The sequence below is a fragment of the Podarcis vaucheri genome (genome assembly GCF_965113315.1).
Source record: "Podarcis vaucheri genome assembly, chromosome: 13".
NCBI lineage: Eukaryota > Metazoa > Chordata > Lepidosauria > Squamata > Lacertidae > Podarcis > Podarcis vaucheri.
The window spans coordinates 13,984,068-14,000,061 of record NC_138751.1 but is presented as its reverse complement, the minus strand read 5'-3'; the positions used below and the strand labels follow the sequence as shown (position 1 = coordinate 14,000,061).

At 39.4% G+C, this 15,994-nt stretch overlaps 1 pseudogene across 1 annotated transcript; it reads right to left on the bottom strand.

Moving 5' to 3' along the window:
* Positions 1-8: 8 nt before the first annotated feature.
* On the bottom strand, positions 9-15,938 carry LOC309516492 (vomeronasal type-2 receptor 26-like; annotated as a pseudogene). Its single transcript, XR_014224595.1, has 6 exons — positions 15,924-15,938; positions 15,558-15,737; positions 4,706-5,566; positions 3,717-3,944; positions 2,423-2,549; positions 9-1,935 (listed from the first exon to the last, which is right to left on the bottom strand). The product of XR_014224595.1 is annotated as a vomeronasal type-2 receptor 26-like (transcript).
* Between the last annotated feature and the right edge of the window lie 56 nt (positions 15,939-15,994).

Genomic DNA, 15,994 nt, shown 5'->3' with positions numbered 1-15,994 from the left:
GTTAAGACTGTTGAACTAACTGCCACAACTGCCACAGAGTGGATGACATCCCAGAGTTCTACTGTTCTTTCCATTAACCCTTTACACATGTGAATGTTAGAGCAATTAGTTTAAGCATTTAAAACGCTGATGGGAGCCAGGTAGATTGTAGTCAATCTATTTATAAAATAGAATACACCCATTTGTTAAATAGGTGGCAACTGTCAAATAGAACACATCTGCACATGACATTCCTTACCTTTTTCATTTGAAACTTTTACTTCTGGACCTGGAAAGCAATCATAGCAGCAAAATGCCTTCCCTTCTTTTTTAGCTCTTCTATAACCTGAACTGCATCTATCATTACATATGGAAATGGGATATATCTGTTAGTAAGTGATAAAGTAGTTTTTATACAATCCAAACATAAGCTGTGGAGCTTTTATTTCATAATTATTTCTCTGCAGTGAAGGAATCGATTGATACTGTCATATGGAAATAATATATATTCTTGAGTGTACATCGTATCTATGTGGTGAACTTCCCTATAACTGGAATCCTTCACCCTCATTAAGAATGGAAGAGACAAAATAGACATTATGACAGTGTCCCTTGAATTCTGTACATTTGTCTTCAGCATTCTAACATCCACTTCAAAATCAGAAGAAAATGTGACTTTTTGAACATTGAGGAATTATTCAATATATCCCAAAATGAGGCAGGATGATGGTTCTTCTACTCATAAGTCCCTTAACTTTGTCAGGATTCCTGGTTCCCCAACAGAGAAAATGGCTTTTTCAGAACACCAGGTGTAGTTCCCCTGTTCACTCTTTTTTCCAGAGTGAATTCAATAGTCAATATCTATGATTGCCTAACATCAATCACCACAAGGAAAATCAAGAAAAAAAACATCAAGGAAAAAATCTAGGAAAAACATCTAGAAAAAAATCTAGAAAAAATTATGTAAGGCAGCTGCTGAACACGTGTTTGCAAATATTCAACTGCACTCAAAGAAGAAAGCACAAGATACAGCAAAGTACAGGTTATTATTTCTTTACTTTCTCGTCCTTATTAGCTGTTCCCTATTGTTCAGCTCAGGCCTAAGAAGGATTATGTAACATTTGGGGGAAAAGATGCAGCCCAGCAACCCAACACCAGAGGCTAAGATGGAGAAGATCTCCACAGCTACCATATATTTTCCCTTGGTGCTCAGATAGGAGGGAATAAAGGACAGCCAAACACTGCAGAAGACCAACAGGCTGAAAGTGATAAACTTGGCTTCGTTGAAACTGTCTGGTAACTTCCTGGCGAGGAAAGCCACAGCAAAACTTATAGTTGCCAGGCAGCTCATGTAGATGAGGACACAGTAAAACATGGTCACAGACCCTTCATTACATTCTAGTATAATTTCTTCTGTCATTGAGTGCATGTCCACATCTGGGTATGGGGGAGAGGTTGCCAGCCATACAGTACATATTCCTGCTTGAACAATGGAGCAGGAAAGGAGAATGGAGTGGCCTAGTCCTTTCCCCACCCATTTCCTCATCCTGGATTCTGGTTTTGTAGCCATGAAGGCCAAAACCACCGTGAAGGTTTTTGCCAGGACAGAAGAAACAGCGGTTGAGAAGATGATGCCAAAAGCTGTTTGTCGGAGGAGGCACGTCACCTTCTCAGGTCGGCCAATGAAGAGCAATGCACACAGGAAGCAGAGCAGGAGAGAGATGAGGAGAGTGTAGGTGAGGTTTCGGTTGTTTGCAATGACAATGGGTGTGTCATGGTGTTTTATAAATGTACCTAGTACCAGAGCTGTGATCAGGGAAAGGAAAAGAGAGAAGCAGGCTAAACTGATGCCCAAAGGTTCTTGATAAGACAAGAAGCTGATATCCTTGGGTAGACATGCATCCCGGTTCTTGCTTGGATATTCTTTGTCTGGGCATTTATTACAGTCATTCATATCTGGGGGGAAAAAAAGGAAATGACCTTTAGTTCATATCACGTCAGCTTCCTGAAATGTTGACTATCTGTCTGAGAAGAAAAGAGCTCTGTTCACATTAAAACACATGTTTAATACTGTCTGATGCTCTGTAACGTGGTATTGTTGCATTTAACTGGTTCAGAGATATTGGTCTGTAAATTGCAGAGCCAGGGCCATTCCTCCTCATGATTTTAGAATGTATCTTTACACTAGCCTGGGTAAGTCAAAAGGAATGCAAAACCCCTTCTAGATTTGATTTGAAACACATACCATCCGACTACTCTCAATGCATAGTCATTCTCATTAGAGTAACATATTTAGGCTATCTGAAGGGCAATGATCACAAAGAAGCAGGATCTCACACACAGTAGATCATCTCCTGTTTTGAAAATTAAGTCAGCCGTCCTTACAGCAGCTTTCAATGCTAAGTACTGAGTCTGGATCTATTTAACTATTTATTTCTCTTACCATCCTGGTTTGCAATCTTCCCCTCAGCACATGGGATGCAATCGTAGCAACAAGGCGGCTGTCCCTCCTTCACTTTCTTGCTGGATCCTGGAAGACATCTCTCAGTACAGAGAGAAAGAGGCCGAGTCTATTCCATAAATGAAAGAACAGAATGATAAGCAAGAGAACAATGAGTTTGGAATCCTTTATGTTCTTTGTCCTTTCTCTGTGTTATTAAGCTGACACAGCATTCCAGTAATATGTAATGGCTATACAAAGAGTCATTTCTTCTTTTCTTATTATTAATATTAATGTGTGAAATTATGTGATGTTCCCTCTATATTGCTCTAGGATGTGCAGTGCCCCATCTGCTAAGCAAACATTGCTCTGTCCATTACAGTACACTTTGAAGTTACTCTAGTTTCCCTTTTTATTTTGTTATAATTGTTACTTTTAAGTATTTTGTCCACTTGGTACACAGCTCTAGAACTGATTTTGGTGCCAGTGGGTACATCTATTCTTGAACACGTCCTGGGGAAGTGTTCCAAATCCACTTTGTAGCTTCATGGTCTCTGAGCACGTATACACTCTTGTGCTGGGGAAATGTACACAGAGGCTCCATTTGACTGGAAGAAAACCTGCCCTTCTGTATCAATGCCCTTACAAAGAAAAACTGGTATTTGACCCTATGACCCACATTCAGATGATGAATTGTGTGATGCAAAAACCACATTTGCATGGATGCTCTTGTAGTCGGGTCTGTGAATGGTTGGGATTAGGGTGAGATAATCTAGTTTTTGTTATAGTGGTACCTTGGGTTAAGAACTTAATTCGTTCTGGAGGTCCGTTCTTAACACAAAACTGTTCTTAACCACTTTAGCTAATGGGGCCTCCCACTGCTGTCGCGCCGCTGCTGCACGATTTCTGTTCTCACACTGAAGCACAGTTCTTAACCTAAGGTACTATTTCTGGGTTAGCAAAGTCTGTAACCTGAAGCATCTATAACCCAAGGTACCACTGTATTTTAATTTGAACTAGGATCCCCTAAGGCATATTTCCACAGTTAGCTTTGCTTAACTGTTTTTTGTAGTAAAAGGGTTCTTCTGTTTTGCAACCTCCTTAATAAAATATTTGCCTTTAATCCATGTGTGTCTTCTAGCTGTAAGATTTTGGCTCCTAATCTGGTACCTCATTGCTTTGGTCATACACCACTCCTCAACTTGTGGCTCAAAGAACAGTGAGTAGACCTGCAGGTGGATAATGATTGCTATTCAATACTGAATCTCTTTTGAATTAGCAAACAATGCAACCCTACCTGGTTAAACCAGCTGTGCCATGTGATGGCATCTTCATCAAGGAGTAATGATTGGTCTGGAGGAGCTTGTGGATCTATCCTCCCAACTCTCACCCGGTGCAAACTTTGGTTGGCAAATATAATGCAATTGATAATATCCAAGCTAGATGCTGCCTCTCCATTCTGGTTGATGAAGACCACATCTCCTGCAGTATTGTTAAATGAGATGCTTCTCAGAAAGTGATGGAGCTAGATTGAAAGCAGAAAAGAAAGGGGTTTAGAAAAGACTGAAGTCTAATGCAGGGAGGAGCATTTTTTTTCTCTGGGAAGAACCTACAACAAATGGTGGGGGTGATTTAGTCAATTGTCAGTGGATACAGGCCCAAGCATGGAGAGAGAGAGCCGATTTTCTTTCACACACATGCATCTCTTTCTTACAATCTTCCTTACAATCCTTCTTTCTCTGATTGTCCATAAATTGAATATGTTTAAGCAGCAAGATCTCTCTCACACTCACTCTCCGTCCCTCCCTCCCTGAGCATCTCAGAAGATACGGCAGTGGTTTGTGACCACAGGCTCTAAGAAAGGAATTGGTTGATATCCGATAGAGGGAATGCTGAACATCTCCCTAGACCATTCCACTGCTTCCTGTCTATGAATGGCATGGGATCTCATTGGGTTGCAAAGCTTCCATCATAACAAATGCTTTCTCCTCAAGCATGGGGCAGTAACTGCCCAAAGAAGGACACAACCATCATTTCTCTTCCCTATAGATTCTATAGCCATTTGCAAGCAGAACAATATATGGGGAAATCATCTAGGATACCATCATATCAGTGCCACCTCCTACTCTGTCTGCAGATTATAAATTGAGTTCTGGGTTCTTGTTCCACATACACTCGTGCAAAAGCTTGAACTCTGAGAGGAAAGAGCAAGCTGATAGGATTTTGGGAACCCTAAAGTGTCAGGAAGTAGCAGGGCTTTGCCAGTTGTGGATGTTCAGCCTTTACCTGCCAAAATGGTTGATTCAGATTCTTCCCTCTCCCTCCATACGCCATTCCTCTGTGCCTGAGTCTGGATGTGAACATGGCATGTAAAGCATGGGCCATGGCATAGACAGCACTGTGGATGCTGTAACTGTGGCCTGTCATGCTCATTTCAAAAAGAGATCCGGGAAGGTCCCCCAGCTTCTCCTCTCCAGTGCAAATATTCCCCTCTGTCTTCTCTGCAGTGATATCTGGGAATACACATTCAAAGGCCTGTTGCCAGAATTCCCTGATAAAACCGTCCTCATATGTGCTGGAAGGGTTTCTGTGCACAACATACTGATGAAATCCTGGTGGTTTTCTAAAGTGAACATCAAAGGCTATAAGGCCACTGAATATTCCTGCATCCCAATACCTTTGAAAGACGAATGTAGCAAACTCAACCTGGGCTGTTGTTATCCATACTTTACTTTTTACATTCTTTGTCTTGTCATCATGTTTTGATATGTATGAAAGCACCATAAAAGTTGCCATGGAGTAAGATTCTCCAGAGGCAACCACTACGTTAGCTTTGCTGATGAAAATTTTCTGGCTTATTGTTGCACCCTGTTGTAGCATGTCAGCAACTTCAACAAGAAAACTAAAACTGGGGATTCTTTCTATGAATTCAAAGCAGACACCACTCTTGGTAAACATTGGGGAAATGGTTTGCACAAATCTTTCTCCATTGTCATTGTCCATTGCAACGACTCCAATCCACGTCCACCTGAAATGCAGAAGCAAAGAGAGAATTCCCTCGTACTGAAGGGCTTCTGAGGCTGCCATCTGGTAAAAGGGAAGCCCTGGGCTTTTAGCATTCATCACTGGAGCAGAGCCATAAATGAGCTAAAGAGGGAATGGAGGAAGAGAAGAGACAAAGTAATATCTGCAGAGTTCTTTCAAACTACAATGGTACCTTGGGTTACAGATGCTTTAGGTTAGAGACGCTTCAGGTTACAGACTCTGCGAACCCAGAAATAGTACCTCAGGTTAAGAAATTTGCTTCAGGATGAGAACAGAATTTGCGCGGCAGTAGCGGGAGGCCCCATTAGCTAAAGTGGTATCTCAGGTTAAGAACAGTTTCAGGTTAAGGATGGACCTCCAGAACGAATTAAGTTCTTAACCTGAGGTACCACAGTTTACATAAATTATGTGGTGAATCCTGTCAGTCAGACATGCCCTTTGCCACCCACCATTTCTCATTCCTCCTTGTTAAACATTTGTTCTGTTGACCACAGAGGGGCATTTTCCCTATTATATATATATATATATATATATATATATATATATATATATATATATATATATATATTCCCAATTTGGCAGGGTTAAACTGAATGGAGGGACACACGAAGTCCTAAACAAAGGATTGCCTAACACTTCAGAACTGCCACTTGGTTCAGATACACATTTCTTCTCTGGAGCTTCTTTTGTCTTCACAAAGCACATGCCCCAACACACAGCAGAACTGCCATTTCTGCCTTTTCTTCTTCAAGACTTCTCAGAATTCATCTATCAACATTTATTTCACTTTGGAACCAACTGCTCAATTTTATTGCTTTTCTCCTGCACAACTGGACAGTATCTGCAATTTGCCATAACTCCAGAGTGTGTTTAATTTGAAAGCCCCCCCCCAAATATTCACATATTGGGTGTGGTGTTGTGAAGACAAATAATTATCGTACTTGGAAATACTTGTGAATTTTAATCCTATTACCAATTCCCCCTCTTCCCCTGCAACTCAATTTAGATACCCTTCTCATCAAGCAGGAAATGCTGCAAATACAAAAATGGCAGGTGAGGGTGGTGTGCATGGTTCTGTCCCCAATTTCATCCTCGCCCTGAACTGGTGATACACTCTGAACTGGTGCTGTAATGATTGGAATAAAAATAACATTCTCGGCAATACATTCATCTTAATAACAGCAATATGACCCAGCAAGGAAAGCTTCAAATTCGTCCAGATTTCTAGATCTTTTTTCACCTCTGACCAGCATTTCTCATAGTTGTCTTTAAATAAGTTCACATTCTTAGATGTCATGTTAACCCCCAAGTATTTTACCTTCTTTACTAATGTTAAATCTGTCTCTTTCTGAAACCTCTCTTTCTCTATCGGCGTCAAGTTTTTCTCCAAAACCTTAGTTTTCGGTTTATTCAGTTTAAAACCTGCCACTTGACCAAAATCCTGAATCACTTCCAGGGCCCTCTTAGTACTAGATATCGGCTCCTGTAATGTTAAAACGAGATCATCTGCAAAAGCTTTAAGCTTGTAATGTTTAACTCGGACCTGGACACCTTGAATCAATTGGTCCCTTCTAATCATATTTAACAAAACCTCCAGGACCGAGATGAAAAGCAGTGGGGAAATTGGGCACCCTTGTCGTGTCCCTTTCTCAATTTTAAACTCTTCTGTAACCACATTATTTACTTTTATTCCAATCATTGCAAATCATTGATAAGATGGACTGTTTCAAGAGGTGGCAAAGAGATATAACCAGATTTGTTTGGCAGGGTAAAAAGCCCAGAATAAAATTTAAGATTCTTACTGATGCTAAAGACAGAGGGGGGGTTGCCCTGCCAGACTTTAAACTTTATTATGAGTCAGCAGCTTTTTGCTGGCTGAAGGAATGGCTACTTCTTGAGAACACAGACGTTTTGGACCTTGAAGGGCATGATAATATATTTGGGTGGCATGCATACTTATGGTACGGCAAGGTAAAAGCACATAAGGCATTTAAAAACCATATTGTCAGGAAAGCTTTGCTTAATATCTGGATAAGGTACAAAGACTTTTTGGAGAGCAAAACTCCAAGGTGGCTATCACCTATGGAAGCGAAAGCTTTGAAAAAACTCAACATGGAGGCTAAATGGCCAAAATATTGGGAAATTCTAGAACAGGAAGGTGACAAATTGAAATTGCAGAGTTATGATAAACTTAAAGAGAAGGTGCGAGACTGGTTACACTACTTTCGAATAAGAGAAGCTTACAATCTGGATAAAAAGATTGGTTTTCAGGTGGAAAAATCAAAGTTAGAAACAGAATTGTTAGAACCCAATGCTAAGATACTTTCAAGAATGTACAATTTGCTGTTGAAATGGAATACTGAGGAAGAAACGGTAAAATCTGCAATGATTAAATGGGCACAAGATATAGGACATAACATCATGTTGGCTGACTGGGAGAAGTTATGGACCACCGGAATTAAATTTACGGCATGTAATGCCTTAAGAGAGAATATTATGAAAATGATGTATAGGTGGTACATGACCCCAGCCAAGCTTTCAAAAATATATCACTATGGAAAGGGAGAGGTTCCAGAATGAAACAGGGTTGACAGTGGTTAAGAAGGTAAAATACTTGGGGATTAATATGACATCTAAGAATGTGAATCTGTTCAAAGACAATTATGAGAAATGCTGGACAGACGTTAAAAAGGATCTAGAAATATGGTCAAATTCGAAGCTTTCCTTGTTAGGCCGAATTGCAGTTATTAAGATAAATGTATTGCCTAGAATGTTATTTTTATTTCATTCTTGACAAGATGGACTGTTTCAAGAGGTGGCAGAAAGACATTACGAAATTTGTCTGGCAGGGCAAAAAACCCAGAATAAAGTTTAAAATTTTAACGGATGCAAAGGAAAGAGGGGGATTTGCCCTGCCGGACTTAAAACTGTATTATGAATCAGCAGCTTTTTGCTGGATGAAAGAGTGGCTGCTCCTCGAGAACACAGATATGTTGGACTTGGAAGGTTTCAATAATGTATTTGGATGGCATGCATATTTATGGTATGATAAGGTTAAAGCACATAAAGCTTTTAAAAATCACATTGTGAGGAAAGCATTATATAATGTCTGGATTAGATATAAAGATTTGTTGGAAAATAAAACCCCAAGGTGGCTGTCGCCAATGGAGGCAAAAGCCGTGAAAAAACTTAACATGGAGGCCAAATGGCCAAAATATTGGGAAATTTTGGAACAAGAGGGAGATAAATTGAAACTACAGAGTTATGAGAGATTGAAGTCTAAAGTACGAGACTGGCTCCATTACTATCAAATAATGGAGGTTTATAAACAGGACAGGAAAATTGGCTTCCAGGTGGAGAAATCAAAACTAGAAACAGAACTGTTAGAACCCAATGCTAAGAAATTGTCAAGAATGTATAACTTGTTGCTGAAATGGAATACACAAGATGAAACAGTTAAATCAGCTATGGTTAAGTGGGCACAGGACATTGGTCATAACATTATGTTTGCTGACTGAGAACAGTTGTGGACCACCGGTATAAAATTTACGGCATGTAATGCCTTAAAGGAAAATATTATGAAAATGATCTATAGGTGGTACATGACCCCAGTCAAGCTAGCAAAAATCTACCATTTGCCTGATAATAAGTGTTGGAAATGTAAAGAAACTGAAGGTACTTTTTATCACCTTTCTCTTGGGCATTGTCGGCCAATTGGTGTCAAAGAAAGACAGATTTTTTTTAATGTATGCTACAACAGCAGCAAGAATACTTATCGCAAAGTATTGGAAGACACAAGATCTACCCACTCTGGAAGAATGGCAGATGAAGGTGATAGACTACATGGGACTGGCTGAAATGACTGGCAGAATCCGTGACCAGGGGAAAGAGACGGCGGATGAAGATTGGAAGAAATTTAAAATTTATCTTAAGAAACATTGTAAAATTAATGAATGCTAAAATGTTGAGGGATGAGAAATATGGGGATTATGGCTGTAGAAGATTAAGTAAAAGGGGAAAAAAACAAGGTGAAAATTAGATAAATTTAAGGGTGAGGATTTGCTGAAACAAATTTGAAAATTGGGATGCAGAAAGGGAAGGTACGGGGAAGTCGCTGAAGTAAGGTTTAAGAAAAAAGGATCTGAAATTATACATGTTTGTTTATGTTTTTGTTTGTTTGTATTGTTTTGTGTTTATATAAATTGTGAAAAACCAATAAAAATTTTCAAAAAAACAAGAACAAAAACATATCACTTGCCCAATAACAAATGTTGGAAATGTAAAGAAATTGAAGGTTCATTCTTTCACCTTTGGTGGACGTGCCCAAGGATTAAGGCTTTCTGGGAAATGATATATAATGAACTGAAAAAGGTATTTAAATATACTTTCCTCAAGAAACCAGGGGCCTTTCTCCTGGGCATTGTTGGCCAATTGGTGTTAAAGAAGGATAGAATTTTCTTTATGTACGCTATAGCAGCAGCAAGAATTCTCATCACAAAGCATTGGAAGACACAAGATCTACCCACCTTGGAAGAATGGCAGGTGCAACTAATAGACTATAAGGAGATGGCGGAAATGACTGGCAGAATCCGAGACCAGGGAGAAGAGTTGGTGGAAGAAGATTGGAGGAAATTTAAAATTTATTTGCAGAAACATTGTAAAATTTTGAATGTTGATGACATTGAAATGAATTGAAGGGGCTCTAGCAACAAGGTAAAAAGTATAAGGGGACTAATAACAGATAAACTAATAGATCAGGAATCTGCTGAACTAAATTCAAAAGGGATACAATAATGGGAGACATGAGGAAGTCAGGAAAATAAGTCAATTTAAAGTGGAGAGATTAAGAAAGAGAGAAATTTTGTTTTGTTTTTTCTATATGTGTTTTTTCTTTTTGTGTTTAATGTTTGTATTTTTGTATTTTGTATTTTGTGTTTTTGTGTTTTTGTATTTTGTATTTGTTTTGCATTTGCCTTTTGTGTTTTCTAAACTTTTCTATTGTCAAAACCTAATAAAATATTATTTTTAAAAAATATGAACTGGTGCTGTAAATTCAGCCTCATTCTCTATGCAAGCTAAGAGAGGTATCGTACATGGGTGTCTTACCTGTGGAATCTTATAGATATCCAAAACTGTTGCCACATAAAAGGAGATTTCAGAATCAAGTCCCCCAATGACCCCAGCCAGATTATTTTCAACATCACATATATAGTTTGGGACAAATTTCTCCACCATGGATAAAAGCAGCAGTATGGCGAGATATGTGCTCCTTGCATTGTTATAGCTGTCATATAAGTGAAAACCCAAGGTGATATTGGGTAGGATGTGAGGGTCTTCATTGATCTCCTTGACTGCAAATGCCAAGGCGACGATGTGCTGGTAAAGCTTAGGCACCACCCTAGAATGAGATTAGCAAACAGTATCAGAAGGAACAGATATGAATTACAATAGTTAATCCTATTGAGTTCAGTGGAGTTAACTCCCTGTCCATTCCACTGCTGAACAGTTCTTATAATCAGCAAGTTCTTCCTCATGTTTACACAGAATCTCCTTTTTTGCAACTTGAATCCATTGGTTCGCATACTATCCTCTGGAGCAAGAGAAAACAAGTTTGCTCCATCTTTCTGGTGACAGCCCTTGAGATATTTGAAAATGGCTATCCTATATCCCCTCAGTCTCCTATTTTCATAGCTAAACATAGCAAACCCCTCAAACTTTTGTGATAAGGTTTGGCTTCCAGACCCTTGATCATCTGTGTCAACCTCTTCTGCACATGTTGTAGCTTGTCAGTAACCGTCTTAAATAGTGCTGAACACAACTGAACACATTACATCAGGTGTGTTCTGCGCAGCGCAGAAGAGATCTCTCCTGTGGTTTTTTTTTTTATTGGGGCACTATGCTTCTGTTGATGCAGACTTTTCACACATAGCACTGGCAAACCAGGTGTTCCCCATCTTATATTTGTACAGCTGGTTTTTCCTGCCTAAGTGCAGAACCTGACATTTCTCCCTACTGAAATTCAATTTGTTAGTTTTGCCTCAGTTAAGGCCTGCTAAGGCCAATGGTATCTATACCAGGGGTTGCTTATTTGGTGCCCATAGGAACATTGGAACCCCTGGGGTCTTTCCTGAAGTCTTATCCTGACATTTACAATCTGAAGTCTTTTCACATTTACAAAATGTCTGAGCTTTCTCCTGCAATGACCCCTTCCTTATTCATGATGCAGAGACAGTGGTTGTAATTCACACGATTCTATACTTCATATTACAGTGGTACCTCAGGTTACATAAGCTTCAGGAAACATACGCTTCAGGTCACAGACTCCGCTAACCCAGAAATAGTACCTCGGGTTAAGAATTTTGCTTCAAGATGAGAACAGAAATCATGCTCTGGCGGTGCGGAGGCAGCAAGATGCCCCATTAGCTAAAGTGGTGCTTCAGGTTAAGAACAATTTCAGGTTAAGAACGGAACTCCAGAACGAATTAAGTACTTAACCCAAGGTACCACTGTATATGCCGTCATTGTGAAACAAACTTTACCTAAGATCAGGAAATGAAACAATAAGAGCAATCAGTTTCTGTAAAAAAAAAATTAATTCATTCTCACTAACACTCCTGCTCAGATAAAGTCTATCAAAATTGGTTGTTCAAAAGGGCGAATATATATACATACATACATACATACATACATACATATACATTTCAATACATTTATATTCATTTCCCTATTGAGAAATGGGAGCTTATAGAGTATTCTCTTAATTCAGAAGACATTCCAACGTATTTTTACATCAGCGTATGTCCCACTGAAATCAAAAGTGGTTATCCCTAGGTAAATGGGTAGAAGTTTGCATTCATTATGCTGAGGTCACAACTCTAGGTTTGATCATTCCTCTGCTGTAATGAATGAATGGCTTAGTTCTTACACAAGCTCTTCAGGCAGCGCTGGTGGGGGTTCCTCAGTGAATGTTGCTGCAGAGGAGATGAAGCCACCATGGAGAACAATACCACCAATGAGGAACTCTCCTGGCTGATGGTACGTTTGAAGTGGACGGTGTGGACTTTGAAGCCTGCATTTTCCTATGTGAGCCTGACATGCATTGTAAGAAATCAGTTTCAGCAGCAAGACCACTAAAACCACCATCCATGCAAGGGCAACTGTTTCTTCTACACAGAAACCATGATTTCTCTGGCAATAGTATAATCAGCTTCTCCAAGATAAAAATTGTCTCATTTGAATGGTAGTTAAGTTTCCTAAGAGGATGCAATCTGGGTGTATCCCAGACACTATATAAGTAATTCTGGTTAAGTTGCTGTATCCTTTGTGTTATGTTGCCAGTTGCCAGTGAAAACCCAGAGCAATTTTTTTTGAGGAGCAGCAGATTTAATTATAGCTCTGTTAATAACCAAGGAGGAATGTAGGTATTCAGAGCTAGGGATTCCCGGTGGAACTGCTGAAGGAAATGTGTTTGTCACATATTCAGGACTGTTATTTTTAATTTCCTTTCATTAGATAATAAGGGGCCAGTGGTGTATTGGTAAAGTTAGAAGTTAGAAGTTCATCACAGAAGACCTTGGAACCAATGGAGATCCCAAAATGTAGTATGGTGTAGTCAAAATGAGCAGACCTGGTTTCACACCAGCCATGTGGCATGACTGCAACCCTACACATAGTAGTTACTTGGAACTACGCTTCCATGGTTTTTAAATCACTTGTAAAATATGATGAATTTTACAACAATATCTTTAGTAGTCTGAAATGCAATCCTTAGCTTTTAATTCATAATTTAAAATATTTGTACAGAAGTGTTCCTTTTTAAACTTTAGTATGAGGGGGAAAGAACATCAAATTCAGAGAAGAATGAACTTGGAAGGGTGGCTCTGCCATGGTTCATGCCCACATAGCTGCCTGTGTTCCTTGTTGGTATCAGAGTACTTTGCCAGGGGAAAGTCCAGGGAGAAGAGCTACATGGGCTGCTCTATTGGATTTGGGGAACAGTTTTGTCAAATAGACTTGTTCATGATTTAATTCTTTCTTATGATAAGCTGTCCCCTGCTGTTTAACTCTGGCCTCAGCAAGATGATATAACATTTGGGGGGAAAGATGCAGCCCAGTAACCCAAAACTAGAGGCCAAAATAGAAAATATCTCCACAGCCGCCATGTACTTTCCCTTGGTACTCAGGTAGGTAGGAACAAAGGACAGCCACACACTGCAAAAGACCAACATGCTGAAGGTAATAAACTTGGCTGCATTAAAACTGTCTGGTAACTTCCTAGTTAGGAAAGCCACAGTGAAACTGACAATGGCTAACATTCCCATGAAGTCTAGGACACAGTAGAACATGGTGACTGATCTTTCATTACATTGCAGTACAATTTCTTTAGTTACTGAGTGGTTGTCTAAATCAGGGAGTGGGGGAGCAACTATCAGCCAGACACTACAAATCATTATTTGAATGAGGAAGCTGAAAAGAACAATGGAGATGCCCAGATTTCCAACCACCCATCTCCTCATTCTGGACCCTGGCTTGGTAGCCATGAAAACTAGAACTATCGGGCAACTTCCTAGCTAGGAAAGCCAAAGTTAAGCTGGCAATGGCCAGGAAACCCATGAAGCTCAAAACAGAGTAAAACATGGTACTTCATTGCATTCTAGTACAATTTCTTCAGTGATTGAGTGCATGTCAACATCTGGCAATGGAGGACAGGTTGCCAGCCACACAGTAATAAAAACAGTCTGAACAAGGATGCTGGAAAAAAAAACGATAAAGGTTGCCAGTTGTTTCCCCACCCATCTCCTCATCCTAGAACCTGGCTTGATAGCTGTGAAAGCTAGAACTACAATTATGGTTTTGGCTAACACACAGGAAACTGCCACTGAAAAGATTGCACCAAAAGTAGTTTGTCGTAGGAGACATGTCACTTCATCTGGTTTGCCAATGAATAGCAAAGCACAAAGAAAGGAGAGGAGGAGACAGGACAGGAGAACATCGGTAAGGTTCTGATTATTGGCTTTGACTATGGGAGTGTCCTGGTGCTTGAGGAATATTCCAAGACCCAAAGTTGTGATTAAAGAAAATAAAATGGCAGATGTGCTCAAAATGATCCCAAGGGGTTTGCTGTAAGTCAGGAAGGTTATGTATTTTGGGAGGCATCCATCATGGCCAATGTTTGGATAATGATTATCTGAACACTGAAAACAATCATCCATGTCTGAAATCAAATATGAAAAACAGATATAATATATTTAAGTATGACTTTCTGTTCCTGAATGAGGGTAGTGAACTTGAAATATCAAAAGTTAATTTTGCAGTAAGAATAATAGGAAATTCTAAATATTGAGCGTAATCTGAGCTCAATGGCATCAAGGGCCTTCTTTCTCGTGGGTTCCAAGCAAATCCAGAAATATAAACAAATCAAAGCCATCCTGCTAGCGGCTGAAGGTGTCAGAGGCCTCTGTGTCTATTGATTTGTGTCTTTGGGGGTGGAGCTTGCAGAGTCTTTTTTTTCAACTGATCCAACCCACTGGTAGTCTTATCCTCTTTGGATTCATCTAATATTCTGTTCAGCCACCCAAGTTACCTCATGTGAAGTATGTGGAAGAGAGCCCTTGATCGTTTGACCATTTTATTAGATCTTTTTTGCCTCTTATGAAAAGTACAGAAGACACTCTCTGTTTAAAGTTTAAAGAATGAATAACTTTTACTTCGTATACGTGCAGTTGCAAAATATTATGTTCAATGCAGGTAGGTGATAGTTAAATTGCTAATACGTTTTACATAGATTAAACTGTTACAGATTGACTAACTCTCAGGCAGACAGCAGCACAACAGAACAAAGCTGCTGCTCTAACTGTTAAGACTGTTGAACTAACTGCCACAACTGCCACAGAGTGGATGACATCCCAGAGTTCTACTGTTCTTTCCATTAACCCTTTACACATGTGAATGTTAGAGCAATTAGTTTAAGCATTTAAAACGCTGATGGGAGCCAGGTAGATTGTAGTCAATCTATTTATAAAATAGAATACACCCATTTGTTAAATAGGTGGCAACTGTCAAATAGAACACATCTGCACATGACATTCCTTACCTTTTTCATTTGAAACTTTTACTTCTGGACCTGGAAAGCAATCATAGCAGCAAAATGCCTTCCCTTCTTTTTTAGCTCTTCTATAACCTGAACTGCAGTGATCATTACATATGGAAATGGGATATATCTGTTAGTAAGTGATAAAGTAGTTTCTATACAATCCAAACATAAGTGGTGGAGCTTTTATTTCATAATTATTTCTCTGCAGTGAAGGAATGGATTGATACTGTCATATGGAAATAATATGAATTCTTGAATGTACATCATATTTATGTGGTGAACTTCCCTATAACTGGAATCCTTCACCCACATTAAGAAAGGAAGAGACAAAATAGACATTATGACAGTGTCCCTTGAATTGTGTACATTTGTCTTCAGCATTCTAACATCCACTTCAAAATCAGGAGACAATGTGACTTTTTGAACATTGAGGAATT